The 13642-nt window shown below is 41.8% G+C and overlaps 1 protein-coding gene across 2 annotated transcripts in view; it reads left to right on the plus strand.

Annotated features, from left to right (window-relative positions):
- SORBS2 (sorbin and SH3 domain containing 2) overlaps positions 1-13642 on the plus strand; it is a 377524-nt gene that overhangs the window by 56534 nt on the left and 307348 nt on the right. The window contains exon 2 of one of the 2 annotated variants that reach the window (XM_011959522.1): positions 13494-13575. The exons of the other annotated variant lie outside the window; for it this stretch is intronic. The gene's annotated coding sequence lies outside the window, so the exon portion shown is untranslated. The remainder of the gene's footprint in view (positions 1-13493; positions 13576-13642) is intronic. 2 annotated transcript variants of the gene reach the window in all.

The following is a 13642-nucleotide window of genomic DNA, read 5'->3' on the forward strand; positions in this document are numbered from 1 at the left end:
GTGTAGAATCATATAAACAGTGGGCAGATGCCATTCATTTATTCATTCCTGGTCACTGCAGTGTAGAGTGCTGCGTTAGGTATTTTCTTAAGCTATGTTTATGAATAATAAATTTATATGATTTCAATATGTGTTTATTTCATACCAAAAATTAGTCTTGCTAAAAATGATTTTAAATGTTTTGGTTTTGACCCAAATATCTTAAATTTCTCTAATTAACTTCCTAATGTCTATAGAGAGGGTTTCTTAAAAACACTTCGAGAAATAAATAAAATTTTCCCAGTTTTGTATAGAGTGGCATATTAAATCTGGAGATGTATAAAGCAAATCATTACTTATAAAAATAAACATGCCAGGCATGGTGGCTCATGCCTATAATCCCAGCACTTTGGGAGGCCGAGGTGGGTGGATCACCTGAGATCGAGAGTTCGAGATCAGCCTGACCAACATGGAGAAACCCCATCTCTACTAAAAATGCAAAATTAGCCGGTCATGGTGGCGGGTGCCTGTAGTCCCAGCTACTCAGGAGGTTGAGAGGCAGGAGAATCGCTTGAACCTGGGAGGTGGAGATTGCAGTGAGCTGAGATCGGGCCATTGCACTCCAGCCTGGGCAACAAGAGCAAAACTCTGTCTCAAAAAAAAACAAAACAAAAAACAGAACAAAAACCAGGAATAGTTTCCAGCATCTATGTAGCTGATATCGATGATATATTCTGCATGAGAACTCAATATAAATCAAGGTGAACTTGTCCTATTCACCATGTCACGTCCACTTCCTCCATATCATTTGCTTCAAGATCCTGCCCTGAGTCCGCAACATCTATCACCAGTGCCAAGAGCAAGGCTTTACTCCCTTTTCTACCCACCTTACTGACCTCGAGATGTGTGAGCACTTTTCATCATTTCTGCCAGTTTTCTTCTGGATTGCCTTTGATATTACTTTGCTCTGTTTTCATCTGAATAAAAGTAGGAGTGGATCACACAGTGTGACTTGCCCCAGATGAGCACTGCCCTACAATAGTCTGGACGGTCACTTGGGACTCACACAGAATATGAGAAAGAGGCAGAGTGCCCTCTCTTCGCTGGGACCAGAGGAGATTGTGTGGATTCTCATGACAGCAGGGCACTTATTTTTGTCTGAAGGGCCCTGACTACCTGATTTCTCTTTGACCTGGAAATTCATATAGGGTCACTACTTAGTTTCATAAATACACCTATAAAAAGACAGAGCCCAGGCATAGTAGCTCGTGTGTGTAATCCCAATGCTTTGGGAGGCTGAGATGGGAGGATTGCCTGAGACCAAGAGTCTGAGACCAGCCTGGGCAACAGCAAGACTTTGCTTCTAGAAAAAAATATTTTAAAATTTATTAAAAAGACAGAAGAAACAATGAAAACCTAATTCAAACTCAAATGTTAACCATTTTGATAGGTACATCATTATGCTTCAGAAATGGAATACTGTTATGTTTGTTTTAGGGAGGGAATACTGTTTTGCTCTAAATTCCAGCATTTGCAAATGAGAATCATTATTCAGAGCCAAAACATTTTAGTCAACCTCTGTATGAAAATAATACAGCTTTTAGTATCTCTTGAGAAGATAAAACACTACTATCAACAGTATATTTAAGTAGTTTTCTACATATCCTTAAATGATGGTTACATACACAAATATGTACATTTGCATGTATTGTATATGTTTAAATTTGTATAGATAGAAAAGGAGCTCATTTGAGCCATTATTTTATGAACCTGTGTTTCCCTGGGGTGTTTTGGCCCCACCTTGGGGAAGATGCGCCACTGGAGTGAGATTGACTACTCCAGATGGTTTGGTAGGCTGGCACTGTTTCTTTCTTTCTTTTTTGAGATGGAGTTTCACTCTTGTTGCCCAGGCTTGAGTGCAATGGTGCGATCTCAGCTCACTGCAACCTCTGCCTCCCGGCTTCAAGCAATTGTCCTGTCTCAGGTTCCTGAGTAGTTGGGATTATAGGCATGCGCCACCACACCTGGCTAATTTTATATTTTTAATAGAGACAGGATTTCTCCATGTTGGTCAGGCTGGTCTCGAACTCCCGACCTCAGGTGATCTGCCCGCCTTGGCCTCCCAAAGTGCTGGAATTACAGCTGTGAGCCAGCCACCATGCCGGGCCTATTTCTTTGACCCTTGGAGGTAGTTGCACTTCTCACTTGGTTCAGTCTCATTTAATGTTCTGAGTTTTGCCATAACTCCCTGGGGAACTGCTTATTTTTGTACTTTCTCTTCTTTTTAGTCTCATGAAATATCAAGTCTACTCCACAATACCAAAATCAGATTTGCGGTTGCCTCACATAACCCTTGCTGCTTCTAAGTTGCTTCTGTCATTGTGCGGCATGCACTGTTATTTATCTAATCAGCAATTCAGGGAAACACCAAGTCAGAGGAACTTTCTTCCTGTTCCTAACTGCCTTTGAGATATTACATACAGGCCAAGCACAGGGAAGCCTTTTACCGTTCTCACAGAGAGACAGGTGTCTCTCCATAGTCCAACGTCTGAAGAGGCCACTGCCACCCAGTAAGATGATTCTTTTGTCCAGTTTTCAAGTCCACCCAGTAGCACTGGAGTAAGGGGGACACACCTTCAATGAACTTAGATGTTTCTCCCAACCTCTGTCCCCATTTCTAAAATGCACAAATCCATACTCCCAATCCTGTGACATTCCTTCCTGTGCACAGAGATCCTGCTGCCCTTCCTGTGCACAGGAGATCCTGCTGCCCTTATACCGTAAGGGTGGTAGACATTTAGGCAAGTCTTTTTCTCTCAGAAACCATGTTTTCAGTTCATTAATAAGATTATACATTCATAAGTTAAATTTAGAAAATCGAAGTCATAATAGGAGACCACAGTTCTCAGGTAAGTAAAATTCCTATCTCAAAGTAGTTTTAAATGAATGTATGGTGATTTCTAGATTTAAAAAAAAAATAATTATGCAATTGCCAAGAGAGTAAATTTCCAGAAGAATGGGTATTTTTGCTGTGTAAGTATTCTTGGAGGCCTAATAAGACCAAATCTATGCGCCACTAGTTTTCTAAATCAAGTATGATCTTGACAGAAGGCCACAGTAATTATCCTGTAGATCTCTGCATGCTCTGTTGATTTTAACACTTTTAATAACTTCCATTCAGTAGTTCCCTTGAACATGATTCCTTATAACCAAAGCCAGGGTTGTGAGTTTCAAGGTTATCGTGCAAACTGAGACTCTGGGAAAGATCATCACAGGGTCCTTACAGCTGCCCACGTGGGCCATTCCATCGTTATCGTGGTTTAATGAATTATCAGTCGAAATGCAAACACATAGCCTGAAGAGAATATATAGAAATCAATTATTTCATTATTCAATGGATGCTTTCCAAAAAACATATCTGTCAGAGGGGGAGGGAAGAGATCTAGAAAAGCAGGTTTCAGAGGGACCCCTCTTTTTGAGGGGAAAGGAATTTTGAAGGATATGTACTGACCGGAAACTTGGCCTTCCCCACAATGTTGTTCCAGATAGCTGTGGGTGACTTCTTCCTACTGGCCTCATGCATCCACATGTCAAGCCAAAGTGGAGAGAAAAGAAATGTATGAATCGTGATGACATTGGTAATAATAGCACCTCCTACCACTTACTGAGTATCTGTCAGGCATTATGTCACATGCTTTACATTTATTATCTCTAAACCTCACATTAATCTTAAAGAGCCCAAGATTTTTCTCAATTAGCCATGAAAGATTTTGAATTTAAAATCTGCAGATATCAAATCATTTCCTATAGCATGCCCCCCAAAAAATCACTATAAAATAGAAAGCTGTGTTTTAGGTCTTTTGGTTGTGTTTCTTTTAGTGCTTTAGTAGAAATAATGATGGCTGATATTTGTTACATGCATATTTTGCTCCGGGAAGGCACCCCTGAGAACCTTCCATGGACTTGATACTCACAGCACCCCATGGAATCATAATACTCACAGCACCCCATGGAACCAGTGCTTTCATTTTTCTCAGTTCACAGATGAGGAACCCTAGACTTAGAGAGTGAAGTGACTTCAGCGAAGGGATGCCAGCGGCAAAGCCAGGTTCCAGCTCAGGGATTATGACTTCAGAACAGAGCTTTTATTTACTTTGCCGTAGAATTAACATCACAGTTGGGAATATTGGATGAATCCCAGAGCAGCTAAACCAATTGCTGTCAGCAGAGGAGAATTGAGGTAATATACAAAATTAATAACACGGGAGATGTTATAGCAGCTTTAGCAAGATGCAGAAAGCAATCAGGACTGAACATGCATGTTGTTCCTTTCTTTTTCTTTCTTTCTTTTTTTTTTTTTTTTTGAGAAAAAAACACCATTTTTATCTCTAGCCTCTTCTTCACACAGAGGCTATAGAATTCCCCATGTAAGTTTTGCCCCACCCTCTCTCCAGACTAATTATTGAAGTTAGTCTTTCCAAGAAGATAACCGATCAAAAGATTCATGTAATAAAACTCTAATTTCATAATAAGGATTTTTCACAATTTAAAAATACCTTCACTTTAAGATGTTGAATAACTTGGTTCGGTTACTTCACAGGCCATTTACTCTCAAACTGCACAGCTGGAATTTCTTCCTTTCCAATCTCAGCCTTCTGAAAGATGGTCTTTCCGTATTGTCCTTAATAACTATTTTAGACCCTATAGCCTCTAATATTTTAATTAATTCTTAGTCATCCTAATATACTAGAAAATATATAAATAAAAAATTTAAAATTGTCGTTTTAGCTTCAAGTATTAAAAGTAGGACTCAGAAATTGAACTTTAAAAAAGTAATAATATTTCAAAGTAATATTTTCTTCAGCAGTGATATCACAAGAAACATTTTTAACGCAGATTTTGAAGAATGGATAGAAGTATACTAATATGCTTTTAAAATACTATTTCCTGATGTAATTCACAAAGAAGAGAACAAACTAATCATATAATAGTTCTGATTTATCAATAATCTACTTAATAGCCTTTTTTATAGTAGATCTTTCTTATGATTCCTGTACTTGATTTTCACCAAGGGGCTGCTATTTCATATTTTATAAAACGGAAGATTAACAGAAATTAAATTAACAGAAAGACTACTTTTTAACCACAAAACTCAGGTTTCAAATGATTTGGTTACATGAATTTTCTGACTAACTTCAGCTTTAATATCTTGTTAGTTTCAGTATTTGTCTTGCTAAGATTTGTCCAGTAAATACACATATATTTTGCTCTGCTAAGGAGCTTGTAATTCATTGTTTGAAACCCTGATAATTATTTCAACATTTGCCTTAATGAGAATAATTTAGCAAATATAAATTTATCTTTGTATGCTAATCAAAGATATTATAATTCATTGTAAAAAATTCCAGTTGTTAAAATCCCTATAGACATGAGTATTTCAGTGATTAGCGTAAATACATAATAACCCCCAAACAGCCCCTTGATATTTTAAAAATATTTCTCCATAAGTTTATAAGTTATTGTAAATTTTCCTCTTCGACTGGGCGTGGTGGCTCACACCTGTAATCCCAGCACTTTAGGAGGCCGAGGCAGGCAAATCACCTGATGTCGGGAGTTTGAGATTACCCTGACCACCATGGAGAAACCCCATCTCTACTAAAAATACAAAAAATTAGCCAGCTGTGGTGACACATGGCTGTAATCCCAGCTACCCGAGAGGCTGAGGCAGGAGAATCACTTGAACCCAGGAGGTGGAGGTTGCACTGAGCCGAGATTGCACCATTGCACTCCAGCCTGGACAAGAACGAAACTCCATCTCAAAAAAAAAAAAATTCTTCTTCAACATTTTGGGTAAGGCAAGGAGAAAAATCAAATTTGGAAACATAGTCTACACAGTATACGTATTTCGAAAAGATAGATATAAATTGCATTTTATAAATGGTATCATAATTTAAAACTGACTAACCAAATACTGGGGCTAATTCTTTAGGAAAAGAAAATGCAATCTAGTTTATCTACCTTGTTTCATGCAATTGAGATTGCAAATGTTAGATTTGTACAAAATGAGGTCAGTCTTGACCCAGAAAGAGATAGCTGTCTATAAACAATGTTTTAGACAACTTGCTAATTGCACTGCTTTTTAGACTATCCTTGGGCTCTAGATTAAAAGCAGTCTGTGGTTTTAATGACTGAATCAGATTTTTGGTCTGAAATATAATTCTCTCTTTCTCTCTCTCTCTCTCCCTCACCCTCTCCCTCTCCCACTCGCACTCATACATACCCACAAAGTATTGCAGTAAATTGTAGGCAGTTTCTTCCAACTCATCTAATCCCACATTTTGCAAATAGGAAAATATTGGGTAGTAATTCACATTTGTCTTGGTGTCACGGCCTGTGCTATATGTTTTGAGTTTTTTTCTCTATGTATAACCTGTCTTCATCTGTTCTTGGTTTTGTGGTAAGTTATTTCAAAATTAATGAGAAATGGGATTCTATCACTTTGCAAATAACCATCTCTATAGCCTAGTAGTCCTAATTATTTTATGCCTGGAATGTTTTTAGGTGTGACTTACAGAGCTGGATCCTTTGACCTTCATGTAAATCCAAGTTGAGTTCTCTTTGATAAGAGAACTGGGACTTGCACTTGCCTGGAGAAAGTCCGGTTGTAACCTAAAGGTTGTGTGGTTCACTGCTGGGTGTCAGTGTGGGATGGATAGCCCTATTATTTCTCACAAGTTAAGATCTGGCCAATTTAATATTTTACTCTCAAGCATAGTAACTTGTTTGTCCTATGTACTTCACTGCCTTTTTACTGATGAACGATTGTCTGAATCTAAATTTCTTTTAGCTGTCTTCTCCTTTCTTCCCCTTCTTCTTTTTATTTTTAGAGATGGGTTCTCACTATATTGCCCGAGCTGGAGTGAAGTGGCTATTCCCAGATGTGATCATAGCACACGGCAACCTCAAACTCGCGGGCTCAGAGATCTTCCTTCCTCAACCTCCTTAGTAGTTGGGACTGCAGGTGTGTGCCACCATGTGCAGCTGTCTCCTCCTTTCTAGTGCCGTTGCCTCTATCTTACCTGTTTTCAACAGGTAGATCAACGCTTACCTGTTTTCCTCCAGATTATGGCCACAGTCTAACTCATTTTCATATTTCCAACTTTACCCCTTTCTAGTAAGTCTTCTGTGGCATCCAGCATGGTAACCATTTGCTGAGTGCTTATGACTGTAAGGAACGTGTCAAGGCTTCAAGGTATAATACTTGTTGGGCTCTACTGTGACTCTTAGCTCCCCCAAACACAAGTCTACTTATTCAGATATAGTTTGTTAAGGAGAGCTCTTTATTTTTCCAACTCTGAATATCAAGCCCTTGACTCCACTAGAAAATCTTGGCTGTGGGAATTCCTGGGCATGTCGCGCAGCTGGTTGTTAGGTGGGTTTAAACTCAGTGCTGAGTATGTCTGTCAGAGTCCCAGCCACTTGGGAGGCTGAGGGGGAGGATCGCTTAAGCCCAGGAGGTCGAGGCTGCAGGACCCATGATCACGCCACTGCAATCCACCCTGAGTGAAAGAGTGAGACCCTGTCTCTTAAAAAAAAAAAAAAATACGTAAATAAACTCAGTGCTTCACAAAATGAAAAAAGGTTTTCAAGAACGACAGAATCTACACTCTAAAATAAAAAATATGTCCAAATCCCTGTGCACACTTAAATACAGAGAATGGCAAAGAAGTCAGTGGGTCCTGATGACAGCCACCAATTCTTTGAGAAACCTTAACCATCTGACTAAGGAGTAGCTTCTGCCTGTCCCAGATTGGATTATCCACTGTGTGTCCCAAATGCTCTTATCTGGACTGGACCGGTTGCTTCTTACCTCCAGCCATTGCCTGTGAATGCTGGGTGTGGCTGTACAAGGCGGCACCATCTCTTTCTCCTGTGAGCACTCTGTCAGAGGCTGCCCTGATTCCTATCTCCTTTGCTCCAGATCAGCCTGCTCTGAAAATTAGTATTGCCTCTGTGTACTGTGATGATGGAAGAGATTTTAGGTTCCTTGCTTAAAGTGTGAGCTTAAAAAATATATATATATCTCATTGAACCAAAGCACGACAGGTTTTCTGTAGCTCCATTAAACCTCCCCTAGGCAAAAGTGGATCAGGATGTTGCCATGAAACACGTCATCCACAGCATCGTGTGGGTCATCGGTAGCATAATCACCTTTCAGATTTATGCTCCGTGCACCTTTATCGAATCTCACTGCGCCTTGGCCTCTACAGTGAAGCTCACAGTATCCAAAGAACATTCTCTGCTTTTTCTAAAGATTTGGGTATTACCTTGTGCTAAACTCACACCCTGTCCACACTGCTCTGCGTTTTATTCCTATTACATCTTCAATTTTTTTTCCCAGAGGTAAAGACAAAGCAATAAGGCTGACAGGCAAATCAATGCAGCCACTAGTTAGTTCCATTTGTGTTTTTGTAGTCATTATTTTGTTCTTATTTTGCCTCCCATTACTGACTAACCCCAAGCAACACTGCCTCCAAAAACACCCAGGAATGATTCTTGATGTTTTTATTTTCCTCATCCAGTCTTTCATCATCCAGTGAATAATCGAGTGTGGCTGATTTCACTTCTAAATATATGTTTGGAAAATTTCCCCTTTCTTTTCTTCCTTACAGCCATGGTACTAGTTTGAGCCTTTCTTATTTTTGACATCAACTGTCAAAGTTTCTTTCTGGTTTCCCTTCTTATATCCCCTACTGTTCCTTTCCTCTCTGCTTAATTGCTAGAATGATCCATTTAGAATATGTCTTAAAATGCTCAATGGCTTAATATGTGAAAGAGTTTCTTTGGCTATCACACAATCTCGCCCTTTCAGCTTTGTTTTGCCTTCAGGCAGTAATGGGATGTTAATCAGAAAATAGTCATTAAAGGCACAAAGTTTATTCAGATGTCAAAAAGTGGTTGTATTATAGTCACTTTGCTTAGATGGAATGTTAGCCCCTGCTGTGGAGCTATCCAACTCCTGAGCTTTTTGTTTGTTTGAGACGGGGTCTTGCTCTGTCACCCAGGCTGGAGTGCAGTGGTGTGATCTCGGCACGCTGCAACCTTTGCTTCCTGGGTTCAAACGATTCTCGTGTCTCAGCCTCCCTAGTAGTTGGGATTACAGGCACCTGCCACCACATCCTGCTAATTTTTTTTATTTTTAGTGGAGACGGGGTTTCACCATGATGGCCAGGCTGGTCTTGAACTCCTGACCTCAGGTAATCTGCCCGTGTCGGCCTTCCAAAGTGCCGAGATTATAGGCGTGAGCCACTGCACCCAGCCTAACTCCTAAACTTTTTGAACTCTCTCTCATGCTGGTTTGAACCTTAGGCATCTGTGTTCCATGACTTTCTATACCTGTTGTAGGTTGTGGAGCATGCCTGTTTCACACTGCAGTAGTTATGGTTGTGTCAGGGCCTAGGAGAAATTTTCCCTTCACCCTCTGAAGTTTCGCTGAAAAATCAACTCACAATAGGCAGATTCATTTGAGAAAAGACGTACAAATTTTGTTAAGGTGTACACAGAAGCCTTCAGATTGAAGACGCAAAGATACAGGGAAACTGTCCGTTTTTATGCTTAGGTTTCACAAAGTATGGGCAGCCGTGTGTGCATATGGTTGGACGGAAGGGTGTGGTCTAATGCGAACAGACTGAGTGGGGACACCCAGCAAGGCCTGTCTGTCCAGATGCTTCTTGGCCTCTCTGGGCAGCTTTCCTTCCTTCTGGTGTGGGGCGGGGCCCTCTCTGGAATCAGGTCTCGTGACCTACACCCACACAAGGTGGCTCAGAGAGTGTCTTCGTGGTCAGTTTTTACCTAGAACGGTGGAGGGAAAGGTAGGGTGATACTTTTAGGTTTTAAGGCTGGCTCTGGGGCAAAGGAGTTGTGGTTACTGTGACATGCCTGGAGGAGGAGGGATTGTGGGTGCTCTGTCTGGTCTCAGGAGAACTGGGCTGAGGCACTGAAGGCAGAAGTGGGCAGAGAGAAGCTCTTGCTTCTGAGGTCTTCATTTGGGGTATTGTGTCCTGAGTCTCAGCAGTTGCTGCAGATGCTGGCAGCTTTTCCAGTAGCTCAGTAATACAAACTAATCACTGACATGTGCTTTTTTTTTTTTTTTTTCTGCCATGTGTAAGCAGTACTTGTAATGTAGGGCAGGTATCACTGGAATCGCTGGGAAACTTGAGGGCAATGCGTCACCCAGTGGCTTGGCTTTTCCCAGTGGAGCATCCTCCACTAAGAACTCTCTGCAGGGGATATGGCTTTCTGTTAGGGGCACACACTTCAGGGGTTACAGAGCACCCCTTGCCAATCATCCTGTTACACTACAGAGCAGTTCTGTGCTTAGAAAAGAGCAGTGAATGGAAACAAGAAGGAAGGAATTTCCATATGTCAAAACCCAGTTACTAGCTGTTTGTTTGTTTATTTATTTATTTATTTCGAGACAGAGCCTCGCTCTTGTCACCCAGGCTGGAGTGCAGTGGCGCAATCTTGGCTCACTGCAACCTCTGCCTCCCAGATTCAGGGGATTCTCCTGCCTCAGTCTCCTGAGTAGCTGGGCTTACAGGCGTGTGCCACCAAACCCAGCTAATTTTTGCATTTTTAGTAGAGACGGGGTTTCACCATGTTGGTCAAACTGGTCTTGAACTCCTGACCTCAGGTGATCCACCTGCCTCGGCCTCCCAAAGTGCTGGGATTACAGGCATGAGCCACTGTGCCTGGCCCTTAGCTGTTTAAAGAAAATTATTATATAATCTGTGGCCTCACTACCTCTGGCATAAAATATTGTCCTCTAAGTTGAGTGTTGCTTGTATTTCCAAAAGAAATTCACTTAGGAAAAGTCTACTGTCTAAAGTTTTGCCTCATCCGCATATTAAGATTCTAGTTAAGCTCAGTATAATCTCTCAAATGTTTCTGTGTCTTTGGTATTCTTCCCTTCTCAGAGTTCTTCTCCTGCTGCTGACCGTTGAGAAGGTGTAAAGGCCTGCTCTTTCATCCGCTCGAATGTTTTCTTTGCTTTCCAAATTAACTTTTGATGTTAGTGCCCATGATTAAATGAACACATTGCACCTCTGGCGTTTCCTTGTCTCCAGTCTGTGTTTCCAGCACTCCCCGCCCAGGTCAGCCCCCAGGACAGTCTGCGCTTTCTGGGAAAGGCGCTTCCATCCTTGCTTTGTAGGAGGCAGTTAATCCAGTTGTCACTATCTATTATTGTTCTCTCTTAATCCAGCATCCTGCTTATTCTTGACACTTGTTGAATGTACCTAATGGCAGCAAAAGAAGGAGTCTTGCTCTGTCACCAGACTGGAGTGCAGTGGTATGATCTCAGCTCACTGCAACCTCCACCTCCTGGGTTCAAGCGATTCTCCTGCCTCAGCTTCCCGAGTAGCTGGGACTACAGGTGCTCGCCACCATACCCAGCTAATTTTTGTATTTTTACTGGAGACGGGGTTTCACCATGTTGGCCAGGATGGTCTCGATCTCTTGACCTTGTAATCCGCCCCCCTCGGCCTCCCAAAGTGCTGGGATTACAGGTGTGAACCACCGCACCCGGCCAACATGTCTAAATCCTTTATCTGAGGATTTGTATCTAATTCAGAACCCATCAATGCTGAAAAAATTACCCCTTTTCTTTAAGTGCATTTCTTCATGCATGAATCCATTGCAATCTGTCTTTCCTACCTATTTCCCATGACAAATTCCAAAACGAAATCACTGTGGAATCCGCTGGAGTATTTGTTATATACAAGTTGGTTAAGTGAGATGATTTGACCTAATCCAGAGCTTTTTTTGGCCTATGAGCATTTGATCCTTGTGCAGAGCTGGATAATTGTGGTCAATGGGATTTCTACTCAATGGGATTTCAAACTCCATCACTCTAATATAGTCCCTTTTCCTGGTCCTTACTGATCATTCTCTCCGGCTAATTTTAATCCAAGTGAGACTCTGTGCTGTGAATTTGGGACCAAACTTTTCCAATCATAATATTTTCAAAAGAAAACAATGGAGGGATTGTCCAGAATTATTTGAAAATTAGATTCTTTCAGGAAAAATATAATTTGGCCACATTTTACTTCTCTGAAAAAGAAATTGTTAATGTTACAGTGTGACAAAGTCACTGTTATTCAAGTTTCTTATTGTTAAGGCAAAATTCTCAGAGAAAAACCCTAGTCCTTCATTCTCAGCTGACCTGTCTGGGCCAATCAGCAGAAAGCACTAGCTAGGATCACAGACACTGAGACCTGACTCTGAGCAAGAAAGCAGCCGGGCACTGGGCCCAGTGCACCCGGGATCCTGGCTGGGGTGGTGCCATTGCCATGCAGCACCAGGTGCCACCCGGGCACCATGACCGCTGCATCCGCTGCAGCAGAACGGACGCTCACGCCGCTGCCACTTTCCTCCACTGACCTCACCTCCTTGGGTTATTCATTCCCACTGGAAATCTGAACCTAAATCGAGCCTCAGTTACGAGGACAAGGGAAGTTTTACCTGGCCTTCTTGGATTCCGTATTGGGATAAATCAATAGAGTAGAGGTTTGTATGGTAGGGAATTGCTCAAACATACAGGTAAGGAGTTCAGGAGGTGCCGTGACACCACAGCAAGCCCACTGTACTTGGCCCTGACTTAGTTCACTGCTGTTGCTTCAGTGTCTTCAGGGCTTGCCCTGTCACTCCTAAGAGATGTAGGCTGAGAGTGAGAATTTTGGCCCCTGGGGGGCCCATTGTCCTAATTCCTTCTTCTTTCTTTTCTGTGTTGTGGATTCTTGGACGCACACAACTAGTAAATCACATGTTTTCAAGTATAAAATTAAAATAAGTGTGCAAAGCAATGTGATCAGATGAAGGGGTCATTAAAACACGAATGTTTGGTCATGCATAGCAGCATGGCAATGGGGCCAGCCGGGGTGTCAGGGGGCATCCCGGCTCAGTCCCTGGCTCCCTGTGTGATCAAGCCCCTCCTGTCTCTGCTTCAGGAAAGGGCTGGGCTCCGAGGAGATGGTCTCCAAGCCTCCTCCATTCTCTGAGCGTCTGCGATTCTCAAGTCACAGTGATGTTTGCTGAGGGAGTGGATTGCATCACCTGGGATGATGGTGTGTTTTGTTCTTTTGTGGGGACTGAGGTGGCAGCTGTCTTTGGCGTAAACTGAGCTGTGTCGGTGCAATGGAGCTGATGGGCTGAACCTCAGAAGCAGACCCCAGAGAGATATTGATTCTGATAGTACAGCAGTTACAGGGAGGCCTTGGTGCCTTGTGAGGTAAGACATCTGGGTGCTTGTGACACCGCTGGTCAGGTCTTCCGTGTAACATGTGATTTCATTGCTATGCAGAGAGGCTCTGGGTTCAGACCATTCTTAAAAGGAACTGGAGATTAAGTCTGTAAAACTGAAAACCTACACAGAAATTTTCAAATCGATTTTTACTTTTGATGATTACTAATAGTAAAAATGACTATCTCTGTTTATTTTTTTTTTACTTCTGAAGCCGATCAATTTGTTGGAAAATCAGATCAGTCAAAATCTAATTTTGATGTTATGCAAACACCCCCGGGATCGTGAAGCAGCTGGTGACTCTTATCCCCACTCTGCCCCAGCACCTCCTGCCAGCATTTTCTTTTGCGTTTGATCCTTTTG

Source organism: Colobus angolensis, unplaced genomic scaffold, assembly GCF_000951035.1.
Source record: "Colobus angolensis palliatus isolate OR3802 unplaced genomic scaffold, Cang.pa_1.0 Scaffold5, whole genome shotgun sequence".
NCBI classification, from domain to species: domain Eukaryota; kingdom Metazoa; phylum Chordata; class Mammalia; order Primates; family Cercopithecidae; genus Colobus; species Colobus angolensis.